We start from the raw sequence: 15767 nt of genomic DNA, 5'->3' as shown, positions 1-15767 counted from the left end.
AAAGTTTCATGGTGTTTAGTTCTTACTAAAGATGGTTAAGCATGTTCCTCTTGTCTTCTTTGAAATGGGAAGCTCTGCAATGTTTGATTCATGAAGGGTGGAGTGCAAGAATTGGGTATGTCTAGTCCAAAGAAGGGACTAGATGAGATATGAGAGCAGTGTTTCAATATTGGAGAGGCTGCTACAAAGACTAAGGAGAAGGAGTCAAATTATTTTCCAAAGCATCAAAAAGCAAGACACAATGGATGGAAAGGGTGTACAGAAGAGCAACCAAGATGATTAGGGGACTGGAGGCTAAAACATATGATGAACGGTTGCAGGAGTTGGGCATGGCTAGTCTAGTGAAGAGAAGGATCAGGGGAGACATGAAAGCAGTGTACCAATATTCGAAAGGCTGCCACAGAGAGGAGGGGGTCAAGCTGTTTTCCAAGCACTTGAAGGCCAGACAAGGAATAACGGATGGAAAATGAATAAGGAGATATAAAGATAAGGAGAAATAAGGAGAAGTTTTCTGACAGTGAGAGCAATCAACCAATGGAACAGCTTGTCTTAGGAAGTTCTGGGAGCTTCATCACTGGAAGCTTTCAAGAAGAGACTGGACTGCCGTCTGTCAAAAATGGTGTAGGATCTGCTTGAATGGGGGTTGGACTAGATGACCTAAAAGGTCCCTTCCAACTCTGTTAATCTGTCATCTGAAAATACTCAAAGAAAGAAGCAACCTAAAACTAAGGAGAAAATTCCTAACAGTGAGAACAATCAACCAATGGAACAGCTTGTCTTCAGGAGTTGTGGGTGCTCCATCACTGGAGGCTTTCAAAAAGAGACTGGAACCATTTATCTGAAATGGTATAGGATCTCCTGCTCAAGCAGAGGGGCTTGCTGGTCTTTGAACAGTGTACCACGTGCCATACCTAAGTAGGCTGGTTTAAGGGCAGTGCTTCATTTCACTTCATTTCATGCAGTTCTGGTCATTCTCCTCCCCACGTGTTTAATAATTTTGCCTTCTGTGTAATATTTTAATAATTTTTTTAGGGGGGTGGGGGATCAATGTTGCAGTAGCTCTCAGGAAGATATAGGATTTGGATAGAGATCTGAGTGTACAGGCTGTGCTTCTTTATCTCAATCAGGATCCATTGTTTCCAGTATTGTGTCTGATTGGTAACTTGACAAGGCTAGAAGACCCAATAACCATTTTTTCCTGTTTGTTGTAGATGCTTTTTTTTTTTTTGGAGAGAAGGAGGTTAAGTATGTGGTATTGGATCTTCCAATCCAAAGATAAGCTCACAGTCTGCTGTTTGGAGGTGCCCTGGCCTGGAAAACAAAGAAACCTTCTTTTCTTTTCCTGTACTAATGATTCCCAATTGGCTGCCCATGGAGCACTGGAGAGTCAGAAAGTAACTGAAGATGGTCCATCAGAGCAAAAGAAGGGAATAATGCAACCATAATATAGCCCTATGTAGTTCCCCTATTTACAATATAATTCGCTTCATAGGTTGTAAGGTAGCATTTGCTGAATGTTGTGGGACATCTTTGAGAGCTAACACTCTTGGCATGTATTGCGTTCTGAGACTTTGCTGAAGCTGTTCTCACTCAGGTCCGCATTTCCAGCGGGAACACAGACCGCTCCTATTGGCTGATGCTGTTTGACAGCTGACTATAAAAGGGAGCTGTCAAATGGCATCAGCTGTTGCCTGTCAGCCGGCTGCCCTGTTAGCTCATAGCAGCCATGGTAACCCTTTATTTTTAAATAAAGTAACTGCTGAATGTTGCTCTGCGTTGCCTCTGTTCTTCCCACCACCTACTTTACAGCATGTTTAGTGATTAAGCTATAGACATATAAAAAGGGGTGAATGGCTTGTATCAGGGCTAGTCAGGAGAAATGAGTTTAAAGAGGCCTGCTTATGTGATGGTCCATGTTTCTTTCCACTCCTTTTTCACAATCCATATAAAAGAGATCAAAAACAGTTTGATTGTGTTTTCCTCTCAAATTGATCTTGATCTGCAAGAAATCCACCTTGGGGCTGATCCTGAATGATGGTTGGTTTACTTGAAAACCTCCTTCTGGAGCATCATATTGATTTTCCTGTAATAGAAAATAATATAGGCCCAAAGCTGGTACCATTTTATTCCAAAGTAGAAAAAGCAGCCAGTTAAATGAGCATTATTTTTATAGGCAGTCCCTGGATTAAGAATATCTTTCTTATCCCTAGATGTGAATAGGGCTGTTTGTTATAAAATGGCAGATGACTCATCTGTTACAGTACTTAAAATGGCAGACAGCTGACTGGCAATGCCATCTGACATAAAATGGCAACAACATTCACCTTCCTTGAGCTGATGAATCGCTGAAGCTGCACAATGTTTTTATGAGTGTCACAAAGTAGTGCACATGTTTTTAATGTAGTATAAGGTCTGTTTGAAGTAGTTCAGGAAACATTGCTTGGCTTCAGTGGTTTGTCAGTCCAAGGAAGGAGAGCACTGACTGCCATTTTGAGCTGGGTCAAGATGGTGAGAGATGGAATTCCAATGGGTTCTCCTTGAATTGGGAGAATTCCAATGATTGGAATTCCAATGGTTCTCCTTGAATCCTTGCTGGAAATCTGTCCTACTGTAACTTAGTTTAAATACATAAAATGTAAAGTTATAAGTTTAAAATGTAAAATTTGTTTTTGTTGCTCATCCTGATATGCAGAAAGATGGATACAGGAAGCTGTCCTGATATGAATACAAATTTGGGTTAAAGACAAAATTAGGGAATAGAACTTGTTCTTAACCACAGAACTCCCTGTATTTTTAGAAATGTTCATAATTAGATGTGGTTTGGCCAGAGGTATGTCTTTTTTTAGCTGCCATGAAAGTTTTATCAGCTTACCACTTGCTAGTCACAAGTTCTTGAATTATGGCAGAGAGAAAAATTAAATCACCCGGATACATTTTTCCTAATACAGTATAACTTCCTCCATATTTAGTTTTCTGACACAGAGGAAGTCCCATACTCTTGCATTAACATCATATCAAATAAAACAATACCATGCCTATTTTCCTGCCAAAAAACTCCCTCCTTTCAATATAGGATATTTATTTCTGAGGAAATAGGTATCAAATTGCCCATTAAAAGCAATCTTGTCCAACCTGAGGTTTCCCCAAGATGTTTGGATCACAACTTCCTAGAATATTAAGCCCACACAAGAGTTAGAATTCCTTACTGTGAATTTTGAAATTATAATTTCAGCTGGAGTTGGAGTAGGCTGAAGATTTTGGGTAAGTAGTAATTTCAGTCTAGTGTTAAAATGTCTACTGTGAAGTCCTTGGTGTTCTCGGAACCTGGTTATTCACTTGTAGAAGATTCATTACTGGACTAGGTAACATCATCAGTGCCTCTCTAGCAGAGTTTATAGCACCCTCATAATTAGGATTTGAACTATCTATTCTAATTGCTATTAAAAGTGTTTTAGGGTTTTACCTCTCCCACCCCCCAATTTGACTCCTTTGTTAAGTTTAAAAGTGATAGATCCAGGAACAAAATTGTTCCATCTTGTACTTCATTAGTCTTTTATGCTACTTGTTTCCTCATTACCTGGCATGGACAAATGTCTTAACTACTTTGCAAGTCCAATCAATGGTTGTCATCATTTGATTTTATATGTGAGGGGCATACTGACCTGAGTAGAAAGTCCTTCAGACTACACGAGCAGAACTACATTAGCAAGGAAAGGAACCAAAATAAGCTCTTGTTATTTAAAGATTCAAGTCAAAGCTCTGCTTGTCTATAGAGAGAATGAAAATTAATGGTGAAACCAGGAGAAATCTGAGCTTAATGAACCCACAAGATTTATACATAGATTTCTAAATTTAAACTGCTTGGCAATATACTTTATGTCCTACACAGGGTTGTCTCTTCCATCCTGATGCCCTCCAGATATGTTTTATTTTATTTTTATTTATCAATTGCTTACAAGATAATAGGTATAAGTAAAAACATAGTTATGAATACATGGATACATATAAGAAAAATAAAAGAAACATAGGACAGGAACGGTAGGCACGTTGGTACGCTTAAGCACGGCCCCTACAGACATTTTAGGAAAGGGGTGAGATTAATAGTAGACAGTCTAAGGTTAAAGTTTTTGGGCTTTGGGGAGAAAAACCACAGAGTCAGGCAGAGTATTCCAGACATTGACCACTTTGTTGCTGAAGTCATATTTCCTGCAATCAAGTTTGGTGCAGTTAACCATGAGTTTGTATCTATTGTGTGCTCTTGTGTTGTTATGGTTGAAGCTGAAGTATTCATTGACAGGTAGGACATTGCAATGTATGATTTGATATACTACACTTAGATCGGACTGAAGGTGGCGTAGTTCTAGGTTTTCTAGGTCTAGAACAGGCTTGTCCAACCTGCGGCCCAAGGGCCGCATGCGGCCCAGGTCACCTTGTAATGCGGCCCAGTGCCCACCCCAACCTTTGTGCCAGAGCCAGTGAGGAGGAGGAGGAGAAGCAGGCGCGAGGCAGGGCGAGGCGAGCGCCAGGCCAAGGAGCAACAGAAAAAGCAGGCGCCGTCAGAGCGCCACCTCCTGCTGTTGCCACCACCGCCATCGCCGCCGCTTCTGCCCCCACCGCTTCTGCCCCTGCTGCCACTTCTGCCCCTGCCATCGCTGCCGCTTCTGCCCCCGCAGCCTCCGCTTCTGCCCCCCGCCACCACTGCTGCTTCTGCCCCCGCCGCCGCTTCTGCCCCCGCCGCTGCTGCTGCTTCTGCCTTCCAGTCCTGCCTCATCCAGCCAGGCCATTTGCAGGAGGAGAGGTAGGCGCGAGGCGGGCGAGCTTTCTCCCCCGACCCCCGCAAAATTTGGCCGGAAAATAAACCATGATAAAAAAACCGTGATAACAAAACTGTGATAAAATATAAATAATTTTTAATAAATAATTAATAATAAAAACATCTCATTAACTTCATTTCCAAATAAATTTAATATGTTAACTATGTTTTCTATGGTTTTTTTGGATGATCAGGTATTGTTACTGTTATTTTATTTTATGTGCGGCCCAAACCAAATTTTCATCTTCTAATGTGGCCCAGGGAAGGTGAAAGGTTGGACACCCCTGGTCTAGAATTTCGAGTCTGGTGGCATAAGGTATTCTGCAACGAGTAGAGGAGTGGAGAACTCTTCTTGTGAAATATTTCTGGATTTTCTCAACTGTGTTAATATCAGATAAGGAATGTGGGTTCCAGACTGATGATATATTCAAGTATTGGTCTAGCAAATGTTTTGCATGCTTTAGTTATTAGTGTAATATTACCAGAGAAAAGGTTGTATGTTTCTAAGTGGAGGATGATGGATTGGTTAATAATTGATTCCATGACTTTACAGGTGACACAGCATAAAGAGATTGGTCTGTAATTTTCAACTAGGCTGGGGTCTCCCTTTTTGAAGATGGGGATGACCGTGGCTTGTGACCATAGTTTTGGCAAGGAGCTGGTCCTGAAAGATTTTTTAAAGATTATGCTTAGAGGTTCAGCTATGGCAGTGGATAGCTTTTTTAAGAAGTTGGCACGTATTCCATCCGGTCCAATAGATAGAGATGGTTTTAAATTGCATAGTGCTTTTTCAACATTGTCTTCTGTAAAATCGATATGTATTAGATCATTGTAGTTATCTGTGGTTCGACTAGGAAATACTGGGTATGATCCATTGCTGTTTACAAATACTGAGCCGAAGAATGTGTTGAAGAGGTTGGCTTTAATAGTGTCGTCCTTGCAGTCTTTACCATTACGTCCTTTCAAGGGTGGAATGGACCTTGAGTCTTTTAGTTTGTTGTTTATAAAATTGTAGAAAGCATGGGTGGAATTGGTGCATAGCAGGTTTTCTTCTTGTTTGATGTGATAATTGGTGCATTCAGTTTTTATCTGGTGGTATAAATTTTTGTATCGGTTTTTGAAGTTGGCGACGTGACCAGATTTGTTTTTCCGCCAAAGTGATTTCTTTTTGGATTGAAGCTTCCTTATTGCTTTGGGTAATTGTTGATTGAGACCAGTCAGTTAAACAAATAAATAAACAATATGCATGGATTTATCCTACACACACGCACACAGAGAGAGAGAGAGAGAGAGACCCACAGAGATACAGACAGACAGACATGCAAGGTGATTAATTATCAGTGCTTTTATGCCTCTTTAACCATTTCAGACTAATCAGCTTACAAGCAGCAAGATAAAGGTATCTCTATTTCAAATAACTAGAAACAACCAAAAATTAAAATTATAGGTGGTTCTCGAATTACAGTTTATGTTGCTAAGCTGGGCAGTTGCTAACTGACATTTGCCCCATTTTACAAACTTTTTGCCACAGTTGTTAAGTGAATCATTTCAGTTGTTAAGTGAATCATGGTCACTAAGCAAATCTGGCATATCCCATTGACTGTTGGAAGCCAGCTGGGAAGGTTACAAATTGTGATCACATAACCCTGGAACAGTGCAAATGTCATATGCCAGTTGCAAGTGACCAAGTTTTGATCATGGGATGCTGCATTGGTTGTAAATATGAAAACTCGTCATAAATCATTGCCGTTATAACTTTGAACGGTCTCTAAACAAATTGTTGTAATTTGAGAACTACCCGTATAGTTATAAAACCAGACTTCTGTATATCACCAGACATTCATTATGTCCCTGGATACCCCTTATCTTCTTTTGCTTCCATCTCCAATTAGTAGGATAATTAGTTTTTAGCATTTAGATTTGTATGGCTGTGCAGCTTAAGAACAGGGTTCTAGGTGGCTCATAACAATGAGCCAAAGAGTTACCAGAGTAGGTTGCTTCACGTTTGTTTTATTCTGTACAAATTTATTCAAATGTAATTATTTAATTGACAAAAAAAAACAAATACCTTTAATTGCTTTTTAAGATTTAACTATACTGGTAATATTCCCTAACTGAAGTGATTAGATGTAATGTTAAAACTTGTAAAATAATATGAAGCCTTGAAAGAAAGGTTGGCATGACCCCAAAATTATAGACTGCATAGTAGAATTAGGGGCCTCAAGAAGGGTGAAGGCTGGTTATATGAATCACCATCTGAAGATTGCTCAGACAGCAACTTTTCTGAGTGAAATGATCCCATCATACTTACATCCTAACTTTAAAGAATTCACCTTACAAGCTTATGCTAAGCAGAATCCAACTTCTGTCTTATGCATATATCCCATTATCTTCCCTGAAACTAATGCTAATTGAACAGAGTATAGCTTTTGAAGCACAGATGTTCTTCAGAGGGAAGGAGATAGAACATGTAGTCTGCCCATAGAATTTTAAAATCCTTTATTTGTTTATTTTGCTTAAGACATTATTCTAACATAAGATGTAGCATCAAAAACAAGAAAAAAAAAAAGAAAAAAAGAAAGATCTTTGGCTCCATCTCTTTGCTTAAATGCTTATTCCCATTCTTGGTTCTGCTTATGTTTATATTGATTTTGTACATCATGCATTCTTTTCTTCTTTCCCTCCATTGAATAATGGTTAAAAAAGAAAACAAGCATTGAAAATGTACATGTGCTCTTACAGCAGATGTAATTCAGGATTTTTATAATAATAAAGATGATGGGGAAGATGAATTATATGTAGGCTATAGTTTCAATTATGTTCAAATGTGCTGCGTAATGCACAGGCTTAACCTAAGAACCACAGTTAAGAGTTTAATGGTGACTTCACAGTGATTTTGTGGTTTTAGGGTAACCCCCTTGCCTTCAATAACTGAAAAATATTTTTTTAGTTAGCTTATTTCAAAATGGGGTAAACTCTCCAGCAATTTCAACTGAGCTGCAAATATTCTCCCTTATTGGTATTAAGACCCTTATAATTAGGACCTGAAATTCTGTCTCCAAATCTACTTTACTCTCACCTCTGATTATCTATCTTAGAAAGTCCTATTTGTCTAGAACCTCTCAGCTTGCGTTAGAAATAAACAGTTGCTTGTTTGACTTTGACTGATTACAGTACATTTTCCCCACCTTCCAGAAGACTCCTCTATTTACCCAACTGAGTACTGAGTATTTAGTAGCTCTTTGTCAGGGTATTAATGAGATTTGATATTCTTTTCATACACAATACTCTTCTCTGACTTTCAGGAAAGTGTACGAAAAATTTAAATGATCCTGCACTCTTTGCCCAGAAGTGGATTAACAATAACAATGCATCATTCTTTAAAGTGCATTTCATTAAAGAAAACATGAGAATTTAGTGGTTGTGTTATAGATCATTTAATTGTTGTTGTATTTAAATAGCAAAAGAAACCAAAAATATTTTCTGTGTTTTCTTTGGCTTTCATCTTTTTCAGATTTATTCTGTCGGTCATTGGCTGCTATGACATCATAAGATGAATTCAAAGCAGTGATTACTTTAGCATGCATACTTTCGCAGCGTTCCAATTATTCAGGCTGCTAAGTGAAAATATAAATGTCAATTTAGCTATCTATAAAGCTGTAACATTTAAAGCTTCATGAATTACTCATGGGATGGGAAGAATCAAGAATTTGCCTAAGACTTTTTTTTCTGTACCATATTTGCTGAAACTGTTTCTTCTAATGTATAGTAGTGATTCATCATTTTGATTTAAAATATTAGATTTATTTAAAGCACCATAAGAGAGGATTTACATTGAATTTGAAAACTTGAATTTAAATACTTTATTGCTGTAAGCGAGCAGACAGCAATAGAATTAATGTGTTTTTTTTAAATTCTCAGAATGTACAACTACCTCCATATTTCATTTGGAAGGCAAAACTGCCACCAGAGGCAATAATAGCTAGGCTGAAGATCAAAGGTCAGAGGAGAGACCTGGTTTATTCACTTAAACCATCTTGCTCATCTTTAGGATTTGGGATGGACAAATCTTTCATTTTTTTAGTCTTACCTTATTTCACCCATTTCTTCATTATTTTTCTTCTGTGAAAAGGTTTGGACAATGTTTTCATGCAATTTCCTCCTAATAGGTACCATATTGAACACATTTTTCATTAATCTTCAGTTTTGTATGTACATATATTTACTAATGCATTTATATAAGTGATTGTTTTAACTGTGCATTCTTTTATTTTTTTTTAAAAGATGAGATGAACTGTATCACAAAATTTAAGAGTGTGGTTAATATTCACTAAGTTAAGCAAGATAATTTTTATCACTTTATATTTCTCTAAATCAAGGCACACAATTATTGCTTAATTTATGTGCTAGGGACCAATCTGAGTCTAAATCATTAATAGGACCAGGATGAGGAAGTTAGTAGGATGGGGATAAAATATCTATATTTATATTTATGTTTAGATCTAGTTCTATAGCTATATCTAGATCAATATTTCACATACGCACACATATTAATCATTTATTTTAGTTGCCAAATTAAAGATTACAATTTAATGGATATGTCTGGAGATGTAGCGATGTTACATCTGGAGGTTCAGAGATGTTCACAGTCTTACTTTATTGTATTATACAATCCTGTCTTAGAGCTATGCAAAAAAGGAAATTGGAAACTTCAGTTCTATATTATCCATAGGCAGGTTGGCATTTTCAAATCCTGGATGCAGTATTGGATGCAGTATGATGTTTCCCCCCTAGTTATTTTTGGCTCAAGCTGTGCTTATTTGTTATTGCCTTATTCTTCTATAATCCAGCTTCCCACATTGTGCCTAATACTCTGAGTTTCACTTGTCCTATTTAACATCGCTACAACTAGTAGAATCAATGGTAACATGAACTTCCCAAGAAGCTAAAAAAAATAATCATGCCCCTAAGTATTTTTTAAAATAAAAATAAAAATCAAGAACATTCTTCAGAATTAGGAAATGGTTTTTTTCTGAAATCATAAAGGTAAGCATTGCCACATTCCCCAAAATAACAAATATAAGAATGTTATATTCTATATATAACCTTATATATAGGTTCAGGCCTATAGAATGGATGTCTTGCCAAAGTGAATACCATTTACAAGGTGAAAAACAGGAATTTAGATTTCAAGTGATTGGCAAGGCCTCCTATTATTGCTATCTGCCTAGATCTATTAAAATTAGGAATTGTTAAGATAGGTCAGGCGGTATAAAAAAAGTAGATAAACTTGGCTTGGAAATCCAAGATATGCATTTTTTTTGTAAGAATGGGACCTAATGATTCACTAACATAGAAGGCAGATAACTAAATGTGTCATAGGGTAATAAAACTAAACACTATTTATAAAATAATTTCAAATTAAATAAAAATGGGAAATAAGGGTCTGGTAAACATTTCTTATTCTGGAAGCCTTTATAAACCCTGAAGAAAATGCTGGAAGATGATATGTGGATCAGAATGGATTTGTTCAATGTTAGGATCACATTAATTTTGCACAACATCTTTTGAAAATAAACATTGCTTTTCTTTGTTTGCTCTCTCATAACCAAGAATTAAACCCAGTGTTTTCTTGTTACAATTCAGTTCATTTAAATGACTTAGGATATATTATGTAAACAGGAATGGATTTCCTTTACCAAAGCTGCTTAATGAACATTAAGCTAAGAAGTTAGCCTCACAAATTCTATGTACAGAGAATTTAATTTAATATGTTTGTTTGTATGTTTGTGTGTGTGTGTGTATTAAATGTTCAATTTGCTTGCCATTTTCTTTTTCTTGCTTACTCGTTTGAATCATGAGCTTTGACCATTCCTAGGTACGGTAACATTTTTCTTGAAAAAAATATTACTTATTAAACATACTGTGAGTGGCCTGCTGATTTTTATTAAACTCTGCATAGGGTGTGTTTATATGTGGGTGTCCGTGCACATAGGAACACACACACACACAAACACTGAAGAAATGCATACTTAGAATGTTTTCCAAGCCTCACATTATATCTACTATGGCTATATTTCTGTAAACAGCTTTACTGCTGTAATTGACCGTGCTTAGTCTTCCAAATAGTTAATGGAATACATAAATATGTGTGCAAGTAAAATGCCAATATTTCTCTGATTTTGTAAAATAATCTAACAAGTACATATTCACAAGGTTTACTATCTACTCCTCACTCACATTTCTCTCAGTTGCTTATTACTTACAACAGCATGTATTTTGGGACACAATCCAAATTAAGCAGCCAGGCGGAGTCCTCCCATGTACCGAGAGGGCCAGCCCCATTTGTTCTTAAAGACTACTTTCTGTGCTGCTTGTTTAGTGCTGTGTGCTCTCTCTCCTTCTCACTCTCCTTTAAAAACACACACACACACACACACAAATGAAATTCACTCTGCATTTTCCATTTAAACTTATACAGCAAAGTGCATCATAACAGGATGTAACTATGTATTAATCCAATTAGTGCAACACATCAAAGGGCTGAGTCTTTCTGTTCTGCTGCTTTATATCACAATTCATGAGGGAAAGCAACAGCGTAATGAAGGGCTTGGCAAGAGAGCGGTTTATTTTCTTTCTAGAAAGGGAGGGAGGAAAGATATATTGTGGGTTAATTTTCATGACGGGAAAAAAAGGCAGAAGAAGAGTAACAGTAAGCATTAAGCTCAAGTGCAATAAATGGAATTTAAAATACTACCGCAGCTTCACTATTGACGGACATAAATTCTGTAATTAGCTGATGACACAACAGAGCTCAAGTGACCTATTGTTAAATTATTCAAAACCTACCAACCCAAGTGAAGGCAAATGAGATTATTTAATATTTACACTGTGCAAAAAGACTGCTGGGGAAGGGTCTCAGGGCTTCTTCACATGACAGTCTTTCCAAACAGAAGTTTGCAAACAGCCCACCTACCTCTACTGATAGAAGTAACTGCAGGAGAAACATATTCTCAAGTACATATGTATATGTATGTTCTCGGTCTCATTTGCAGGACATTTCTTCATACAGGAATTTCGACTAAACTTCACAGAAATCTTAGAGCTAGAAAACAAGGAAGTTGAGTCCTTTATTGTTACCTTCTGTCGAGAACAAAAAGGATATGGGAAACTTCTTAAAGGTAGATCTCAACTTACGACTGGTTGCTTAGTCACCATTTGAAGTTATGACCCATCTGAGGGGACTTATGACATATGTACAAAGTTCTGATGGTTGCCCCTCCCCACAGTCACTTCGAGTTTTTGGCAATAGGACTGTTTGAAGTGATCATGTTTTATGATGATTTTGCTGAAAACCTCAACAATTACATCTAGTTTTGGGCAAACCATACCATAACAAACAAAGGGTTTACTTAAGAACTGCAATGTTTGCTTAGTACCTACTGTAAGTGTTTACATTTACAACTATTTGTTTAACGATTGCTACATAAAATTGGGTTGTTCACATGACTGACCTGTCTTAGGACTGTTATGACTGCAATGGGAAGACTTTATTACAATCATAACCCAAAGACTCCACTAGAGATAATTAAACCTAATGCTACCTAATGATGAAACTATAGCATCATGTTATTCATACAACCCTCAAGTCAGGAAAAATCACTATTTAGAAAGGTTATGTATACCTTAAACATTATTTAGAAGATGTTCTTCAGAACTTTCATGAATCTAGAACTTCTGCTATTCATTAGAATAGTTGTCTTTTTTCAGCCAATGATGTAGGGCTGCTTTAAAATTTGCTTTTATTTGAGTGAATGGTTTTCCTTGAATGTTGGTTTCCCTTACCTTTGGTCAGGTGATTGTGCAAAGTGAATTGAGAGGAAGGGAATATATATGTGGAAAGTAATGTTTTAGACATGAAAAAGATTGGGGGTGTACAGAAAGAAGCCTGAAGGGAGAACCAGCTTTTTAGAAGAATAAATCAAAGATAAACATTCCTTACATGATGAACCAAGAGTTATATTATTAGTAGCATGGCACATTTTCACACTCCCTATAATAACAGTGTGCAGAATACAAATAGATATGAAATCTCCTGTCTGACACTTCATTTTCATCTTGAGTTTGCTTAATACAGAACTAGATAAAATCTGTGTGCTATTAAGTGTGATAAAATCTGTCTCACAAAATAATAAAAATAGGATTGATTAGGTAGACTTGGAAGCTATAAACGAACCTGGCTGATTTTCTCAAAGATTTTTTTACAAATGTTAATAACTCAATGCAACAGAAAAGATTAATTTTTCTTGACTTTCTAGGGTACATTTCAAATAGTTGGATATTATGGATCCTGAACTAATGACTTATTATTAAAATTATTCTCACTTTATGCCTATTGAAAGGAAATGAGGCCCATAATTATTATTTTTTCCTTGGGCAGGGGGGATTTTACAGTAGCAAAAAGTAATTTTGCCCTTTCAACAGCCTTCTGGAGACTTTCTACTTAGCTAGCAACTGATTCTCAGTACAAAGCATTCTCTCAAATTACATCCCTGAAATAATTATTTTTTAGGTGGGTATGAGAAACTGTAAGGCATAGCTGCTAATGATCACAGTAAACATAACAAATTGTAGCACCTCTGCTGCAGTCCACCCAAACTGGAAAGGGATTTAAAAGCCCATCAGGCAGATCATGGATGGACAACATGTGGCCTTCCAGATGTTGTGGACCTGTAACTTTCATTAATTCTTACCGACTTTCTGCTGAGAATTGACTGGAGTGGAGTTAAACAGGATTTGGAGGACCACATAGACTAACATCTATTACTTACGTTGCATGGGCAACAACAATTAAATTATAAAATGCTGAGGAAGATTCAAGCTTTCCAGATGGCAGATGATTGTCATTTTTAAACTTCTCATAGAATAATGATAAAGCAGAGGCCACATATTTTCAAAATTTCAGAAAAAAATCATGAGAATGTTGGTGCATGTCTTCAATGTAAAATCTAAAATAGTATATTCCTAGCTCATTCCTATAGATATACAATTCAAATGGATATGAATAACTTTCTGATAATTGTACTGTGGTAGGGAGCACTTTCTCTGAAGACTTCTGACTGAGGGGAACAAAGGTTTTGCAATAGTGGTCACTAAAGATGTTCAAGATTTTTCCTCTTCTCAGAATATGTGATAGGTACAGTTCTTTATTGTCTTTTATGATGCTGTTCCATGAACACTAGCTAAGATTTTCCTGCTGATTTCTGACATATTATTTGGTGTTGTGGAAGACAACTCATGTTAAATGCAGGAGTTCTTTTCTTTGAGATATTTTATTTCATAAAAAGTTGCATATATTGTAGCTATAAACTATATGTAAATGAATGGTGGAGCTGTCCTGTATGGGGGTCGGTGGTAGTTGGAAGTGGGGGTTTATAGACAGTAGTAGTACTGTGGAAATGCTCCCTTTGTCGCTAGGCAACAATATTCTACCTTCCAGTCCCTCAAATATAATGTCTGAAGTCAGTAGCTATTTTCCTCATTTGTCTTCCATTTTCTTGCATATTCTGTACCAATTATCTACATCAATTAAAAGTTTTATGTAATATATTTTATTTGTCATCCCTATTTTAAAGCACTCTCCCCCAACACTTAATGGGTCTAGTCTAATTAAATGCAAATAATAATACAGAATGGAAGGTTTTACTAAGGGAACCAAATCATTAAAACAATCAGTTGTGGCAATTTTATAGTGGAAATACTCTTATCAAAGGATGATTTATGGGACTTGGTTAACCTGAAATGATTTATGCAAACTCCTGAAGATTAGCATGATACCAAGGAAGTGAAAATTCAGCAAAGATAAAACATGAAGCTTTGTGTGTAATAACAGGTAGTCTTTCAGTTATGACTATAATTGTAAGTTGGTGCAATCGTAAAGCAAATCATCTCATGACTGGGCTTGATTTTATGACCATTTTTATTATGTTGTTAAGCAAATGACTGTGGTCATTAAGTGAATCTGGCCTCCCAATTGACTTGGTTTGTCAGAAGCCAGCTACTATGCATATGATCTGATTGACAAGCACCCAAATTGTAATCATGTAACCATGTGAGTGGTGCAACAGTCATAACTTCAAGGATGGGTCATAAGTCACTTTTTCAGAAGCTGTAGTCACTTTGAACTTTCATTAAAACAATGATGGTAAGTCAGGGACTACTTGTAGATGAAAGAATCATGAATAACTACATGGAATGGCCTGTGAGAATAACCTCGGGAGACAAGAGGAGGAGGAGGAAGAGGAGCTACAGTCTAGGCAACAATTGACAAGAGATATCTTTGCCCAGAGAAGGAATGGGGACATGAGAAGCATCTCAGAAGGCATCTCCCTAGTTTCCTGGAGGGGAAGGAGGGGAAAAGTGCTTTCAAACTTGCAAGATCCTCTTACTGAAATCTTACACAAAGGTAGCATTAGTACCCAGGATTTTGCTATCTAGCCTAGACTACCTCAAAGGACCGACTGTCAACTGTCAAAATGACTCTAGCTGAAGCCATATTTTTCTTGCTTCATTTCTTAGTTGCCATATTTAAGTGGGGGTAGAGAGACTTATGGAATGCAGGATGTCTTCCTCCAATATGCCAGTCATAACAACGATAAGGCTGCTGAGAACCAAAGCCAGATCAGCTTGTCCTAGCAAAGGCATAAGGGAGTGCTGAGAAGTTTATCTACTACCTACTTGGTTGGCTAACATGACCTGTGACACAAGGGGGTGGACAGTATCTATTCTTTAATTATACCAAAAATGCAGGAATTATTGAATGTTGGTTTCACATTTGGCTGTGTCAAATGGTGTACCCCAAAAACCAGGATTTTTGAGGAAGTCAAGGCCTCAGAGTCCTGAATTGGTTGGGAGCCTTACTCAGAGCCATGATATTGTTGTTGTATAAGATAAA

The sequence above is a fragment of the Pseudonaja textilis genome, chromosome 2, assembly GCF_049901715.1.
Source record: "Pseudonaja textilis isolate UNSWEBS1 chromosome 2, rPseTex1.2, whole genome shotgun sequence".
NCBI classification, from domain to species: domain Eukaryota; kingdom Metazoa; phylum Chordata; class Lepidosauria; order Squamata; family Elapidae; genus Pseudonaja; species Pseudonaja textilis.
This window is presented reverse-complemented; position numbering follows the sequence as displayed.